Raw genomic sequence first — 16,944 nt, 5'->3', positions numbered from 1 at the left:
TAAAGAAAGAGAATTGTGACCACATTTCCACATCATAGCTGTTCTCTGGGGTTATCTTCCTCACCTGGAGCGTGTAGTGCAAGGCCTTAAGCCTTCCACATGTCATTCAAGAAGATAATGGAAGGGACTCAAGTAGCAGCCACAGCCGCCATTCCCTGGTGCCCATGCCAGAGCTCCTGAAGACTGTATCTCCCAGTCACAGCAGGGTCGGCACTGTAGGAAGATGACATCACAGGCAACCTGGTTGTTGCCTATCAGGTAATGTCTGGGGCTGTGGGGAACTTACGGCTGCAGGCTGTCCTGGTTTTCATGCCTCTTGCTCAGGTGCGGTGCGGCCCCGGCCTAACCCTGTGAGGCTATGGCTGTGCGGAGTGCCACAAGTCTTACAATTGTAGAAGTCAAGGTTCTTGGGATGAGGAAGGTGAGGAAAAGGAAAGGGGTAGGCATCGAAGGAACAGAGAGAAGAACCTTCCCCCATGTCTACATGGATCTTTTCTCCCAGTAAATACTTCATACATGTTTGGAAAAGCATGAACATAAGGCCGCAAAAGTCTAGGGTGCATGTCTGTAATCCTGCATTCTCCTCCATGATTTGGGCTGAGGAGGAGGAAAGCATTGACTTGTAAGGGAACTGGGAGATGTGAGCCTCAGAGGGCGAGCAGAGTGCAGACTCCAGGAGCACCACTCCCTCCCCATGCCCTTGGGCTCAGAAGGAAGGGTGGAGCATAGAAGCCACAGGTTGGGGGGGGGGCAAACTGGTTCCTACATGGGGGGCATGTATCAAGGAAAAGTCACCCTTTGTGTGTGTGTGTGTGTGTGTGTGTGTGTGTGTGAAGAAAATAGAAGGTTTGGACAGAACTCTCCATGTTAAGTATGAATAAGATATAAAGAAATGTCCTGGCAACCATGCAAATTCCCTGCCCCTGGCACACACAGTGATAGGAGGAACATTACATGACATTCAAAATATAGAAGAATCCATTCTGGGAGAAGCTACAGCCTTAAACTAGAAGCACACGGTTTGAAACATGGCTAAAGTTAATATGAATACAAATTCATTTTTAAAAAGAGAAGCAGCAAGAGGAAATGGAGCAAGAGTCTCACGATTCTAAGAGAATAAGCTTCTTGAGAGTGCCATCATCACTGTCTCCAAAGTGCAGAGACAGCAGGTGGCATTCACAGACCCTGAACTCATACAAGGTAAGAGATTTCTGGTGCTAGAATTCAAGTTCTCAGGAGGTAAAAAGACAGGAATGGAAGAACCACACTAGAGAAACCTGAGCTGAGATTAAGCAATGGAGTTCAGAACTCCACAGTGGAACAGGAATATCAAGGTCCCAAGCGTAGTAATAACGGAGTGAGTGAGGATAGGACAGGCTGCTGGAGGACAGCTTATGAATCTCAGTGCCTTGATTCCCAGCATAGGTTATTAACAACACCTGGATATTGAAAAAAAACATATGTAGTTTGAAGAACTGATTCTAACTTTGTAATTGTTTTTGTAATCTTTTTTTTCAAATGTAATAGGATCATTAAAGAAAGAACATCTTGGGAACAACTTTTTTTTTGTCTTTTTGAGACAGGGTCTTGCTATGCAGTTCAGGCTGGCCTTTAGCTCACTTTGTAGCCCAGGCTGGCCTCGAACTTGCAATGATCCTCCTGCTTCAGCCTCCCGAGTGCTGGGATTACAGGTAAACGCCACCACGCCCGGCTGATAATCAACTTTAAAGAGAAAAGGTTTCTTTTGACTTAAAGTTTTGGTGGGTTCTGTCCATGGTTGGTTGGCTCTATTCCTTTGGGCCTGTGGCAGATGGAACATCGTGGTGGGTGTGTATGGTAGAGCAAAAATGCTCACATTATAACCAGGAAGCAAAAGAGAAAGGAAGGGGTTGGGATCCCCTTGAAGTTGTGCCTCTTTCAAGGGCACAACTCTAGTGACCTAAGGACATCCCACCAGACCACCTCCTAAAGGTTCCACCACCTCCCTGTAGTACTGCCCAGGGACCAAGCGTTTGACTCCTGAGCCACTGAAGACACTTAAGATCCAATCTGTAGCACCAGCCACCTAAACTTCTTTCCATACACATCACAGGCATAGAGATGCCTGAGGTTTGTCTCCAAATACTAACACTGATTATTTCTGGGTACTAGGATTTTGAGTGACTCGTTATTTATTTCTACTTTATTGCTTGAGTGCTTAATAATGATCCAATATTTGTTTTATATAAGCAATAAAGGCAAATTCTGATCATAAATGAGATGATCACATCCTTTTAAGATTCCTGCCACTCTACCTCATCAATTCATTTCCTCTTATTGGTTGAATTTTGTTCAGTTTCTCTGAGACACAAAATCAGAGCAAGAAGCAAAAAGGTCTTTCTTTTTTTTTTTTTTGGTTCTCCGGTACCGGGAACCGAACTCACGACCTTGCGCATGCCAGGCAGGCACTTTTGCCACTGAGCTAAATCCCCAGCCCCTTTCTTTTAAACTGATGGATTTTAATGACATTACCATACAAGACAGAATTTGGAGAAAAGTGAGGTGGATGTGAAAGGAGAGACAAGGAAATTCTTCCAGTGAAGGGTCTGGTGTGAATTTTGCAGGGTAGAGAGCTGGCAGGTCCTGTCCTGCTTGGGGCCAGGGGAACCAAGGGTCAGGCAGATCCAGGGGTTCAGTGTACCTTAGAGTCCAGTTCCCTGAGCCAGACTTCAAATATATGGTTCCTGAGAAGAAAGGAAAGGTCCAGAGGATGTGAGTAGTGGGTAGAGATCTGTGCAGGTGAGGAGGCTGTTGGGGTTGAGTGCTTACACCTCAGTGCAGATGAACTCCTTCAGTTTCTCTCCTCTCTGCATGGCCAGTGAAGATGAGGTGTGGAGTGCAGCACTAGACACAGAGGAGTTATGCAGTATAAATCTCTCCACCTCACGTGCACATATACATGCATCTCTAACTAGGGATCTGTTGGGGGAGATTCTGGAAAAGGAGGCCCTGCTTTCAGTCAAAGTCAGATCCCTACAAAACCCAGTTGGATCATCTCATCAGCCAGAAATTGCTCTGAGAGGCACCTTGAGCAGGTGAGATTTGTGCTCCATTCAGCTTCATTGATGTCCAAATACCTGAAGCTAAAAGTCTAGTTCCACTCTCTGCATCTGGGAAGATGAATCCAGTCCCAATAGAAGATGCAGCTCCATAGCAACACTGGCCAAATCTCATCTGAGCCCTAGGGCAGGAGGAGTCAGAGGAAGACCATGAGCGCAATTTTCAGCTCCATATGTATCTATGGTCACAATGGAAAGGCTGAGGTTGCTTCATTCAAAAGCCATTGGGCCAGGAATATAGCTCAGCAACACAGCACCTGCCTGGCAAGCATGGGGTCATGAGTTCAATTCCTGGTACCAAAAAAAAAAAAAAAAGCCATGCTGATGACTGTTCTACTGTTCTACTGGCCTTGGTATATCCCAGTGACCTCAGTTATTAACACACACACACACACACACACACACACACACACCCCTCACATTCAGAGCTTCCAAAATAATAATCATCCTGGATTGAGCCCTTGTCCGTGGTTGGAGACAGGGGGATATGAGCCAGGGGACTGTTTGCCAGTTCTGGTGGGGTTACCCTGGGTCAGGCCAGCTTCCAAGGCATCACTGGTCCTGTCCTGAGGTACATCTCCCACTGTGCAGCCTGCTTCATGAGACGGCCACTCCTGTAGGGAGACACAGCCTCTGCTCCTGGGAGCCCCTAGCCCTTTCCAGCCACATACTAGGGAGATGCTGGAAAAAGACGAACACTCACATGACAGCAAAATACTCTGGCTTTGGGACTGCGCTTTTCTTGGTCTGAAGCCGCCTCAGAGAAATATACAATTTGGACAGATGGTTTGAATTCTGACATGGCATGTCACTGCAGTGATTGTGGGAAATGAAGACTTCGCCCACCCTGTGGTTCTGATGGCCAGAGGGCTTTATGTGGCAGCTACCTGCCCATGTGATCCTGTGACATTATCCTTCTCTGCCCTGTCCCCAGGGCTGTGCCTTCAGAAAGGTCTACAGCAGCAGCTTCCTGAGGACTCTTGGTTTCATTTGTGGGATAGTATTTCTGAGCAGCTACCCCGGGAAGCATCTGAGATGTACATGTCACTTAATTGTTAATTCATTGTTCAGAACGGCAAGGGAGTTGATTCCTAATGTTCGTGTTCTGTTTTCGTCAATAATAATATTAGGGAAAAATTGACTTTTGTATTTAACTTTAAAGTTTGTAAACTGGTTTATTGAGATATAAATTCACACACTATAACAGTTCACTTGTTTGTCACAGTTAATGGTTTTGAGTATATTCCCAGAGTTGTGCAATCACTGCTGCAATAATTTTAGAGCATTTGTTTCACCACCAGAAAGAAACTCTGGACCTATTAGCAGTCACTTCTAACCACCCACCCCACTGGCATCCTGTCCTGGGGAAACCACAAATTTGCTTTCAGTCTCTACAGAACTGCCTGGATTCATTCTTTCTTTCTTTCTTTCTTTCTTTCTTTCTTTCTTTCTTTCTTTCTTTCTTTCTTTCTTTCTTTCTTTCTTTCTTCCTTTCTCTCTTTCTCTCTTCCTCTCTCTCTTTCTCTCTTTCTCTTTCTTTCTTTCTTTCTTTCTTTCCTTCCTTCCTTCCTTCCTTCCTTCCTTCCTTCCTTCCTTCCTTCCTTCCTTCCTTTCTTCTTTTCTTCCTTTCCTTCCTTCCTTCCTTCCTTTCTTCCTTCCTTCTTTCCTTCTTCCTTCCTTCCCTCTTCCCTTCTTCCCTTCTTCCATCCTCCTTCTCTTCCTCCTCCTTCTCCCCCTCCTCCTCTCCTCCCTCTCCCTCTCCATCTTTCTTTTCTAAGTCACTAAGTTGCCCAGGCTGGTCTTCAACTTGTGGTCCTCCTGCTTCAGCCTCACAGAGTGCTGGAATTATAGGTGTGCATTACCACACCCAGTTAGGACATTTCATATATAAACAAAATCCTATTATACTTGGCTTTGAAGTGGAATAGGAAAATTAAAGATAGGTAAAAAGGAGACTAAACATGGGTAATTTTTAAGTATTAATTTTGAGGAAAAATTGCAGCTTTAAGAAACAAGAGTTACCCTAGCCTTGAACTTCCAGGATGTGCACTGCAAAAAAATGCTTTCAAGGGGCCTTAAGGACACAATAAGCCTGTGAATTGGGCTCTGGGCTTTTCACATATAAATTGCCCTTCCTTCCACAGACCTGTATTCTCAAGGGAGCAGAATATTATTGGGCGGCATATCTCAGCTTCAAACATAGGTAAATGGTTTGCATTCTAACCCAGGCTGGCAGACACGAAGCCTGACAAATAGAGGGAATACACATCCTAGATCACTCATTTGGAGGACCTCACCAAAACCACATAAAAATCTCTAGCTTAGACTATAATGTGCTTTCCCATGAAAGCCCACACTCTAGTCTGAGTATATGCTTTTAAAATTCTGCCTAAAAAACATCTTTATGCCTCTCAAAAATTTTTTTCTGTGACAGAAATCCATGAACCTACAACCTACTCCATGGGTGGGATGAGTTGAGATCTCCATCTCCTCTTTGGGGACCTCCTTGGACTCTGTCTGGTGACAGACTTTTTGACTGTCTTCTTTCACTTAACTGCATAGTGTATTGGAGTTTTACTTACATTGTAGTGTGAAGCAATACCTCATTCCTTTTTATTGCTAAGTGACGCTCTGTTGACTTTGTATACCACATTTTATTTGTCATTCATGTGTTGAAGGTTTGGGCAGTTTCCACTGTTTGACTATCGTGAATAATGCTGTATGGACATTCATGTTCAAGTTTTTGTTTGGTTACATGCTTTTCTTTTTCTTGGTTATGCCTAGGAGAAGAATTTTGGGTCATATGGCAACTCTATACTTAAAGTCTAAGGAGCTGCCTGCACTTTTTTACATTCCCAACAGGGACAACAAGGGTCCCAATTTCCCCACATCCTTACCAGCACTTGTTATTGCCTGTCTTCCTGACTGCCACCGTTTTTGGGTGCTCCAGATACCCACCACCCACCAAATTTCCAGTTTTCTGACACTGCTGAAGCATATTCCAATTCAATTCAATTCTTTCTCTGACTACCCAGAATCAGGGTCAGGCTTCCTAGGTTAAGGGCTTAGTCTGTGATTGGTGGACTGCAAATGTGGAGGTTCCCACATCCTCCAGGTTCAGTCCTCTAGAAGGACTCACAGGATGTGCTGCACTTATGATGGCAGTTTAAAGGGTACATGTTGGAACCACTTGGAAGAGAGGGATCAGGCAGGAGTAGGGGACTCCAGGCATCCGCCATCCTCCACTGCAATGACATGCTCACTAACCTGCAGCACTCTTACTGGTTTGTTTTGGTGTTCTTAGTGACTCTCATTAAGCAGACATTATAGATGACACTGCTGGTCTTTCTGGAGCTAGGATCTGATGATTCTAGCTCTCTCATCACTTGTTTGGTTCCCTTTGCAACCAGTTGTTGCTCTGAACTTCCTAGAGCCCTGGAGTCATCTCACCAGCACACTCAGGATGGTTGAAAGGGGCAGCTTATGAACAAGACCCTCCTATTCTCAGCAAGTCACTAAGATTGTAGGAACTCTGTAACATAGCCAGGGACAAAGACCAAATGTGTACTTTTTACTTGGCCACAGCCACCCCCCAGGTGAGAAGGGATACTTCTTTGTGCTTTTGATTTATGTTTCCCTGATGACTGATAATATTGAGCATTTCTTTGTATTTATTGACCACTTCCATACCTTCCTTGGAGAATTATCTAGTCAGATCATTTGCCTCGTTTTTTTATTGGGCACCTGCCTTTTTATTATTGAGTTGTAAGGGTTCTGTCTGTATTCTGGATACATTCCCCTTGACAGACTAGCAAACACATTTTTCCTTTCTGGGGTTGTCTTTTTACTTTCATTATTGTGTCCTAATACTAAAGTTTTTCATCAGGATGAAGACCAACTCGCCAATTTTTTTCCCTTTGATTGCTCATGCTTTGAGTGTCAGTGTAAAATAGTAACTCTGGTTTAAAGGAAATAAGAAAGAAGGTTATGCCTATATGTAAGCCCAACACTTAGGCAGCTGAGGCAAGAGGACCATGAGTTTGAGGCCAGCTTGTGTTACATAGGAAGACCCTGTCTCAAAGAACAAAAACAAACAAAAAAGATTATTCTGAATTAAATCTGAGTGCCCATGGGAACCATGGATAAAATTTACCCCAAAAGATACATTCCGCCACTGAAGAGGTGATGTGGACTTTTATAGCCAAGGAACAGGAAAGATCTTAAGTCAATTCAGTCAGCACATGTACTAGTGAGACATTAGGTGGACAGGCAACAGCAAAGTGGGGGAATCTTTTCTCTAGGCCCATATTTCTCTTTCAGCATTCCTAACTTCAGGGTTGGTGGAGGCTAGAGGTCTGCAAGCTTTTCAACACATTCCTAGATGCTAGGTCAGACATGCAGGTAGAAAGTAAAGGGCTATGAAAGAGACTAAGATAGCCCTGCTATTCTTCTCAGTGGAGGCCAAACAGCTTGAAAGACCTTTAATATCCACATGGCTTATTCAGACCTCAGCCCCCAAGAACAATTATTTAACCTCAACTCAGAGATTGGGTTCTATGTTTTCTTCTGAGAGTTTTATAGTTGCACTTCTTATGTTTAGGGCTATAATCCATTTTGAGTTAATTGACACATGCTGTATGAGAAAGATGTCACACTTTTCCCTTCCCAGCTGTCCCTGCACCAAAAGAGACTACATGTCCCTCCTTGAGTCATCTGGACACCCTCATCAAAAACCCAACTGGTCATTCGTGTACGAGCTGGTTTCTAGCCCCCCTTTCTGTCCTGTTAACATACACATCTATTGTCATGCTGGCTCCAGTCATGGTTACTATAGTTTTGCAGTAAAATTTGAAATCAGAAAGTGTGTCCTCCTACTTTGTTCTTTGTTTTTTGTTTTTTTTTAGCTATTGTGAACTCGTTTACATTTCTGTACAAATGTTAAGATCAGCTGGTTTATTTCCAGAAAAAAAGTATGTAGGGATTCCATAGGGGTTCTGTCGATGATGTAGCTACGGTCTTAACAATATCATCTTTTCCAATCCACGACCATAGAATGTCCTTTCATTTGTTTAGAATTTTTTCTTAATTTATTTCAACAATATTTTGTAGTTTAAATGTATAAATTTTGTACTTTTTAGATTAAATTTATCCATAAAAATCATCCTTTTTCATGCTATTATGAGTGAAATTGTTTTCTTAATTTTACTTTGGAGCTGCTTATTGCTCCTGTACTGTAGTATAGTTGATTTTTGTAGAGTGATCATCTATCCTGGATTCCTTTGAGAATTGTAAATATTTTTATATAAATTATTCAGTTCATCACCAGGAGAGGACGGTGGCCTGTGACAGACAGCAATTGTTTTCATAATTTCACAGATGAGGAAACTGAAACTGAGTGGTAAATAATTTCCCTAAAATTCCACTGTTAGTGAGTGGCAGACACTTGACTAATGCTAAGGAAAGTCAGAAAATACAGCAGTTTGACCACAGAGTAATTTTCTTTCCATTATAAAACTCTAAAGATAAAAAGTATTACCGACATAGAAAAAAAGAGGTTGAGAAAAGAGAAAATAGCTGACAGGAAGATTCAATGAGTTTTTTCAGGATAGAAAAAGAAGATGGTTAGTGACTTAGGGGGACAGAAGGTGCTTCTGACTTGGGTGTCAAAGGGGGCACATATGAAAAAATGAAATGGTTTGCTGAAGCCCACAGGCCTGGGAAGTGTGAGAGCCCACAGAAAACTGGGAAGTGGTGTGGGTGGGAGCAGTGAGGCGTGCACGGGTTGTGGTTCCTCCCACAGTTCTGCAGCCTGGAGGTTCTGCCTCCTCCTGGAGCAAGAGAGAGGTACTTGGGATATTGGCTACGGCACCTGGCAGTGTCCTGTAGGGTGCAGATTAAATGGTGGGACTTCACTCAGGTCCTTCTCAAGCCCGGAAGCTGGGCATAGCCTCTGTTCTCTCTGCTCCATGTCAGAGGCGAAGGGCAGGGGAGGCCTCTGTCTGCTCATGTGCTTCCTGATTGGGCCATCCCGCCTAGGAAAATGTGGCTTCTGCCCAGCCGCCTCACCTCGGGAGACCTGCTCCCCATCTGCTCCTCAGGCACACAGTTCACAAGCAGCTTTTGTCATCTGAATTTTTTATGTGAACAAATATTTGATGGAAATCTTCAATATCAAAGACAGATAAATGAAAATAAATAGAGAGAAAAGAATCTAGAGGAAACACAGATCATGCAGGATGCAGAAAATGAAAATAAAAAAACAAAAACACCCTCTTAACAGCTTCTGGGAATATGAAAGACAATTTAGAAATTAAAAATAGGATATTAGTGGGAAGAGAGGACCAAGCTAAGAAGGATTCCAAAGACTTTGAAATGAACAAGAAAAACAAATGCCTGGTAAGTGGGGTGAGGGATAAAGACCCCATCCAGGAACTTCAGGCTGGTGAAGAGAATGGAGAAAGAAAAAGAGGAGAGGAAAGGAGAAGGAGAGAGAAAGAGAGAGAGAGAGAGAGAGAGAGAGAGAGAGAGAGAGAGAGAGAGAGAGAGAGAGAGAACAAGTTGGTGGAGAGGAAATGATCAAAGCCATTACATGAGAGAAACATTATATTAAAGAAATCTCCCACAGCTGAAGGGCACACACTTTCCAGATGAAAGTGGCCAGAATGGCCATGATGATGAATTCTTCAGCAAGTCACACTGTCATTTCAGATGATTAATATTCAGATCCCCAGAAGAGAAAACATCTGAACGAGTCTGGTGTGGCAGGTGTGGGAGAGCATGGGTGCGTACAACATATAAAAGATTTGGAATCAGAGCAGCATTGAAATTCTTAATAGCGAGGCTGAGTGGTGGAAGATAATGACACAAAGCCTTCAGTGTTCTGAGGGATGATGGCTTTCAACTAGAGCTCTACCCTCAGGCACAATATTAATCAGGAGTAAGGGCAGGAAAAAGACATTTTCAGAAAACCAAAGACTCAGATTTTCTACCTCCTATGAACTTTCCATAGGAAGATATGTCTCAGGAAAGAAAGAAATTGATGGAGAAAGAGGAGGAGGGCAGGGCGCCGCTGAGGCAGGTGCTCAGCCCCAGTGGGCTGGGGGCTGGAAGTGTAGGAGGCAGAGCTGATGTGAATAAAAAGGACAGAACTGCTGTGCTGACTACATTAACACTGCTATTGATTTGGGATTATTTGGGGGAAAAGATAATCATTTAGACATAGAAAATATGACGTATATATAAAGAAAGAAAGTTATTATTACCTCCAAGGGAAAAGGCCGTCTTGCTGAAGAAAGGAGGTGTGTTCTCACTGGGTTTCTCCCTACACTGTGCAACCCTCTGACCCAGCTGGGGTCCTATAATTGTGCCCCATTCTGATTCTATGTACCCCCTGCAGCCAGTGCCACCCGTCCTAGGAAAGGAGCAGGTGTGGAGAAGGTGATCATACATGCAGGGTGAAGGGCTCCTGCTAAACTGACCCTGTGGGAGTCTTTACTAACACTAAACACGATGAAGTGTGCAGATGGTCCTGGGAGATATCCAGGCTGTGCACTGCAGACACCAGTCACAAGTCCCAGTCACTCATATTCTGACCAGCCAGCTCCTTGGGTTCAATTGTGCGTGAGCAGCTCACAGAACTTGAGAAGGCCCCGTACTTATGTTACTGGCTGACTTGTAAAGGCTGTTATGAAGGGTGCATATGGAGAGCCAAGTGAAGCCACATCCAAAAGCGTCCTGAGCACAGGAGCTTCATCCTTGTGGAGTTGGGGTCACCATCCTCCTGGCAGGGGATGTGCTCCTCAAGACCCTCACTCTGCTCCTGCCTCCATTTGCTGTTCAGGAGTTTCTGTGGGTCTGAGTCTCAAGCACCCCCATCATGAACCTCCAAAGGGCAACTGAGGTTCCACCAGCCCTATCCTGACCTGCTCAGGGTCCCCTGCCTTGGTTACCATAGGTCATGTTAATGTAAGTTTGTAGGAACAAGGATGCATTGTGAATAGCAAGAGACAGGGTTTGGGAGCTCTGTCCCAGGAACTAGGGACAAAGGCCAGATAGATCCTCACTATTATCATACCACAAAAGTTCCTCTGGCTTCTCTTTCTCCTAATTTATTCCAGTTGTCTCGAGCATCCCCATGTCCTCACAGCTGGCTACACCAGGCGTGGGGACCAATCCCCAGAGCTAGTGTGAATTCTTTCCTCTGCACTCCTGGGGCTTAGCCTTAAATATTTCTCTATCTCTGGAATCTGACAAGTCTTGCTGCCCATTTGGCTCAAGCCAGCTGCATGCACTCAAGGCAAAGTCTCCTGCTCTCCTGTGCTGGCTGAGTCCCAGGATGGGATTCCCTCCAGTACTCTGAAGGCTGCCCTAGTGCTCGCCTACATCCTTTCAGGCTCTCCCCACGGTGAGGTGGACAGGGTCTTGGGGGAGTGGCAGACAGCAGCACCCCTGGCATTCCCTAGAGCTGCCAGGTTGGGGCTCAGCTTTGTTTGAGGCCAAATGGAGGTTCTTGCTGTTGTCAACCCAAGTAATAACATGAGATTGTCCAAAGAATCATGGTATTGTTTTGGGACCTATATGCTGCAGTAAACTATGAGCACAGTCACGAAAGTTCTAATGATGAAATGAGGAGACTTGCATCAGAGACTCTGAAATGGTAATCCTCACCCACAAGAATTAATAACAAGATCAAAAAGAATTAATAACAGGGGTGCTGGCTGAGCTGACACTCGCTGGACAGAAGTCCTGGCAGAGTGTTTTCTGTGTAAGGTTGCAGTGGCCTTTGTGCAAGATGTGGCCACAGCGGTTTCTCCACCTTGGAGTTGAAGTCCTCCCTCAACTCCAGCCCAGGCAATGGCCCGCAGCCCCTGGCTTTGCTGCTGAAGGTGGCTGGGGTTTCACCCTGTGGATGGCACCCCTTGACCTTTGGCTCCTGCCCTAGTCCCTTCTCCTGGCTCTTCAGGGAACTCACTGCCATAATCCAGCCAATTGTGCTGTGGCTTCTCCCAGGGTTCTGCAGAGATTAAACTTCTCTTTCTCGTTTATGTCTCATTTCTTACTGTTTTGCTCTCTTAGGTTTCTTTTCAACCCCATGTGTCCTCCAGGGTCCCCAGAGTATCTGATGGTATCCTTAAAATAGCCCTGGGCTGAGGAGAGAGAGAAGAGGTTACCTGCAGAAGACGGGGCTATACTATGGCCTGCAGGCATTGGGTGCCCGATGTGGGTGAAACAAAGCATTTGGGAGCATGGAAGGAGATCTAGAAGATCTCTAAAGAGATGTTTCTCATAATATGTAGGCTGCTGGGATCCCATGGGGAGGACTTGGCCCCGGCTCATAGCCATGGTGCCCACAGCTCTACTGTGCTCCAAGGGTCCTCCTTTTCCTCAAGGTGGTCTCATAGGTCAAGATTTCCCAGGCACAGCTCTGCATGCTCCCTGCTTCTTTGCAGGTCTGTCCCACACTGGGCCTGCAGTTTACCTTTGGAGTTGGCAGCTACCTGAGTTATCTAACATAGGAAGCTTGGAGTGAAGCTGCCTTTGACATCAACCCCTCATGCTCCTGTCGAATGCATCTGTAGGCTGACACCCACAAAGCCCTGGAAAGTGGGGCACAATTGCCCTCTGAGCTCTGCCCTGGGGCAGCTTCTTCCTTGCCACTAACATTTCAAGGGCCACAGAGAGCATTCCTTCTTCCTGTGACTAAGCAAAGTTCATAAATCCAACCTGGGCACGTTACAAGGTTACTGTCTTTCATTCAGGATGGTCATTGTGTTCACCTGGGGTCATTCACACTGAACATGGCAGTGACCATGTTCTCTCCACCAAGCACCCCTTGGTTGTCCCAGGGAAACTGGAAGTGGATCAGAGGAGGTACAGGGTATGGTGTTTTGTAAGCTGTCAGTCAGCATACACACAAGGACTGTTGCAGTAAAGGATAGCCATTATCTTTTCGTGTTTGCCTCTTTCTTCTTGGATGGGGAAATGGATTTCTCTATAACAGTGCTGTGAGTGCTCTAAGGGCCTTTTCAGGCCCTTTCCAACTTCATGGAATAGATGGCAGGGTAGGAGGTCAGGACACGATGCAGACCATGCACAACTCAGGATACACACTCAATAATGTGTGGTAAATGAATGTGTGCAGAAAAACAGAGTGAAGGGTTTGATGATGGGTATGGACACGGGCCTGGAAGCCTGAACTTCTGCGTCTCCTCTAAGCAAGTGCCACCAGACATTTTGCGGGGAGGAAGATGTCAGAGAGGCTACTATACACACACAGCCTGGGCTGTGGGCTCAGAGCATGGCCTAGATCCGAGCTGTGGATCCTGGGCTTTACTGATTGAACAAGAAGCACTTTAATTGTAAGTCACTCAATACAAGAAGTTGACTGATACTCCAGTTTAAGTTAAAAAATAGAATGAAAAAAATTCATGATGATGGTTTAACAACTACAGTTGGGGCTCCATATCTGCAGATTCCACACCTGCAGAGTCAATTCCCTGCAGACTGCAAATGTTTTCAATTCCAGAAAGTTCTGAGAAGCAAACCACTTTGCTGCATGCTGAATACTACACCAAGTCCATATGAGTGATGTGATGTTCAGGGATTGTGCCAGGAGCTGTGAGTTCCCTAGGGGTAGTCTAATGTGCACAGGAAGGTGTGTGTCCATGGAGCCATCCCTGCTGGTTTGATGGGGACACCCATCCCATGCTGGCACTCACCTTGCTCACTAGCTCTGATAGCCTCATGCTGGAGCTTTTGGGAAGGAATTAAGTTTCCCAGGTAAAGGACTTCAATCCACTTCTCCAAACTCTCATTGAGATAGTTAGTTGTAGAAACAAATAAATCTGGAAAGAAAATTTAAAATAAGTCGCAACATTATTGTTACTATTATTTTAAAAGATAGCTTTCTCACTATGTTCCCCTGGCTGGTGTTGAACTCCAGGGTTAAAGTGATGCTCCTGCATCAGTCTCTCAAGTACTTGGAATTATAAGCTTAGCAAGCCCAGTCCACAGCATTGACAGCTAATATTTTCTGGCCATTAGGTTTTGAATTAAATGCATTATGTGAGTTGTTTTATTAATTCTCTCTAAACCTCCAAAGATGCATTATATTACACTTCTGTCACTTTTTTTCCACTGTTTATGACTATTTTAAAGATGAGAAAGCCGAAGCCTGGAGACAGGCCAGGGTCTTTCTGAGGCCCTGAAGCTTGTGACAGCCCAGTATGGACAGGGCCTGGCTCCTGAGTTACTATTGTAACTTGTCATATTGTCCCTGGGTACATCTCTGTTTTTTAAAGGAATTTTGGGTAAATGGGGTGCATTCATGGGCTATGGTGAGGGAAAACCAAGATGATGCATCAAATAACTATAGAGGTGCCGGGGTCTCCTCATAGCTGTTCCTCAACAGTGCTGTGCTGAATTTCTGGACTGTCACCTTGATTCCTGACCTGCCATGGTAACAAAATGCTCCAGGTTGCATTTGCTGCTGATGGTGCTGGAGGCTGGGATCCATGACCCACGTGCTGGTAGATCCAGCACTTGGTGAAGTCTAGGCCCCTGCTTCTGAGGGTGCCTTGAGGCAGCATCTCCCCACATGGCAGAGGAGAAGTGGCTCATCCTTTTAATTTGTCAGGTGTTTATCTCACTCATGAGAGCTCAGTCCTCTTAATACTGTGGCACTGGGGATTAAGTTCCCATAATGAATTTGGGGATGCAAACTTGAGACTATCCCACAGGATGCCCTTTTCCAGGGCTGTTCTGTGCAGGTGGGATGGTCGGGGCCCCTTGGCCCCACATTCCATGCCAGATGTACCCACCCTTAATGTGATGACCCAAAGTGCCTAAGATGTTGCTGAATGTCCTCTGTACAGCAAAGTTATCCCCTTCCACATGGGGCCTGTGACTTTCAGAAAAGAGAGCTCAGGAGAACACACTGTCACAAAATACTTAAAAAGCTGTTCAAAAACTCGTGGTCTTGACAAGGTCCCTGAACAGTCACTCCACCTCAGAGGAGTGAGGTCTCCTCTAGCGTCTGTGTGTGAGACAAGGTTGGCCACAAGGAAGTGGGGAGCCTAGCGGGGTGGGGGTTCCCAGGCAGAAGGGGGCTGGCCAGAGTGGACGACAGACCCCAGCTGCAGAATTTGTCAGATCCAATTCACCAGACACTTTATGCGAGATCTGGATTATCAATAACACTGTGGTTCATGTTCTGGTGTTCCTTCTGTCTTTCGGTATTTGAATGGACTAAGGTGAGTCTGTTTTCTTATTCCCTGCATTTATTCACCACACATATCTGGTGCTTATTGCACACATTGTTGTATTGAGCAGAGTACTTTCCATCCCAACCCTAGTGCACGAGGACACTTGGTGAGTGAGTGTTGACTGTGTTCCAAATAGATGAGGGGAAACTGCCAGTGAAGTGGAAATGAATCCACTGTTGCCTTTGGTCTTCCTGAGGTAGCACATGTCACAGTGGCTGATACCTGGATGCCTGTGATGGTCTAGTCATACATATACCGTGGGTCTATGAGGAAAGTGCAATACATTTCTGCTAACTAGCTTAACATCTTAAATGTCCAGCTTCTCCTGGGATTGCTCCTCAGAGGGGCAGGATTTAAAGGAAAGAAATCTGAGGAAGTTCTCCACGTTGACCCCGGAGGTCGGTGGGACCAGGAGCAAGCACAGTATGGTGCTGTGTGCATCCATCCCACAGGCACAGGAGTGGACGTGCTGCCTGCTTTCCTGCCCCTACCCCATGCTGCCCTTCCATTTGCCTGTTTCGGGCTTCTATTCTTTATAATAAAACTGTAAGCCTCAGTATAGCACTTTCTTGAGTTCTGTGAGTCATTCTTGTGAATTATCAGGCCTTAAAGGGGGTTATGGGACCCTTCCCCCCAAATTACAGCCATTGTCCAGGAGTGAGAGTGGCTCCTGGGACTTGCTGCTCGTGTCTGTAGGGTTAGGAGAGCAGCCTCCTTTAACCTGCAGGGTCTGTGCTGACTTCAAGCAGTTGATGACAGATTGAGCTGCCTTGCAGGCCATGGCTGGCCTCCAGGTCTTCTGTAGTCCATACAAGCCCATCAGGCTACCCCTTCTCGCTTTGATTCTTTTCTCTCAGTATGGCACAAGTGAGTCATGACCATGTTTTCTCAGCCTCTGGTGAGTCTTGCTGGGGTGTCATTGTGCCATCAGGTAGTGTGGGGCCATCTTAAAGCCAGGCAGCTCTGCCTCGTGTCTCCAACTGTCATTTTGAAAAGTACAGTGACTGAGTGCGTGACTGAGCAAACCCAGGATCCTCGGGAGTCTCTGTCTTGAGGATCTTTTCTCTGATTGGTAGGAAATAACTTTCTCTGCAGTCTCCCACCTGCAGCCCAATCAGCCAACCTGAGTTTTCAACGAGACCAAAGCTCAGACCAACTCTGCTGGTTCCTTGGGAATCTCTACCTCTGTCCTGTGTTGGAACACTTTCTTCAGAGATATATGAAGTCTCTGATTCTCAGGTTGCAATTTCTAAGACCCACAAGTAAAGCTAATCAAAAGCTTCATTATTAGCTGGGTATGGTGGTACATGCCTGTAATCCCTGCATTCTGCATAGCTGAGTGTGTTGGTTTCAGGGTTATTTTGCAGGGGGAGAACAATATAATATAGGATACATATTCTATATGATTATTTAGAACGATATACAAAAGAAGATATACAAAGAACGATATACAAAACAGTGCAGGAAATCTGGCCACAGACTATAGACCAAGAGTCCAACTGAGGGCCTGGATCCCACAGAAATGTCTGGCATGAGTCCAGCTGAGGACCTAGAGCTCATAACAATGCCTCCCACGAATCTAA

This window comes from Chinchilla lanigera, unplaced genomic scaffold (genome assembly GCF_000276665.1).
Source record: "Chinchilla lanigera isolate Chin_1 unplaced genomic scaffold, ChiLan1.0 scaffold00091, whole genome shotgun sequence".
NCBI classification, from domain to species: Eukaryota; Metazoa; Chordata; class Mammalia; order Rodentia; family Chinchillidae; genus Chinchilla; species Chinchilla lanigera.
This window is presented reverse-complemented; position numbering follows the sequence as displayed.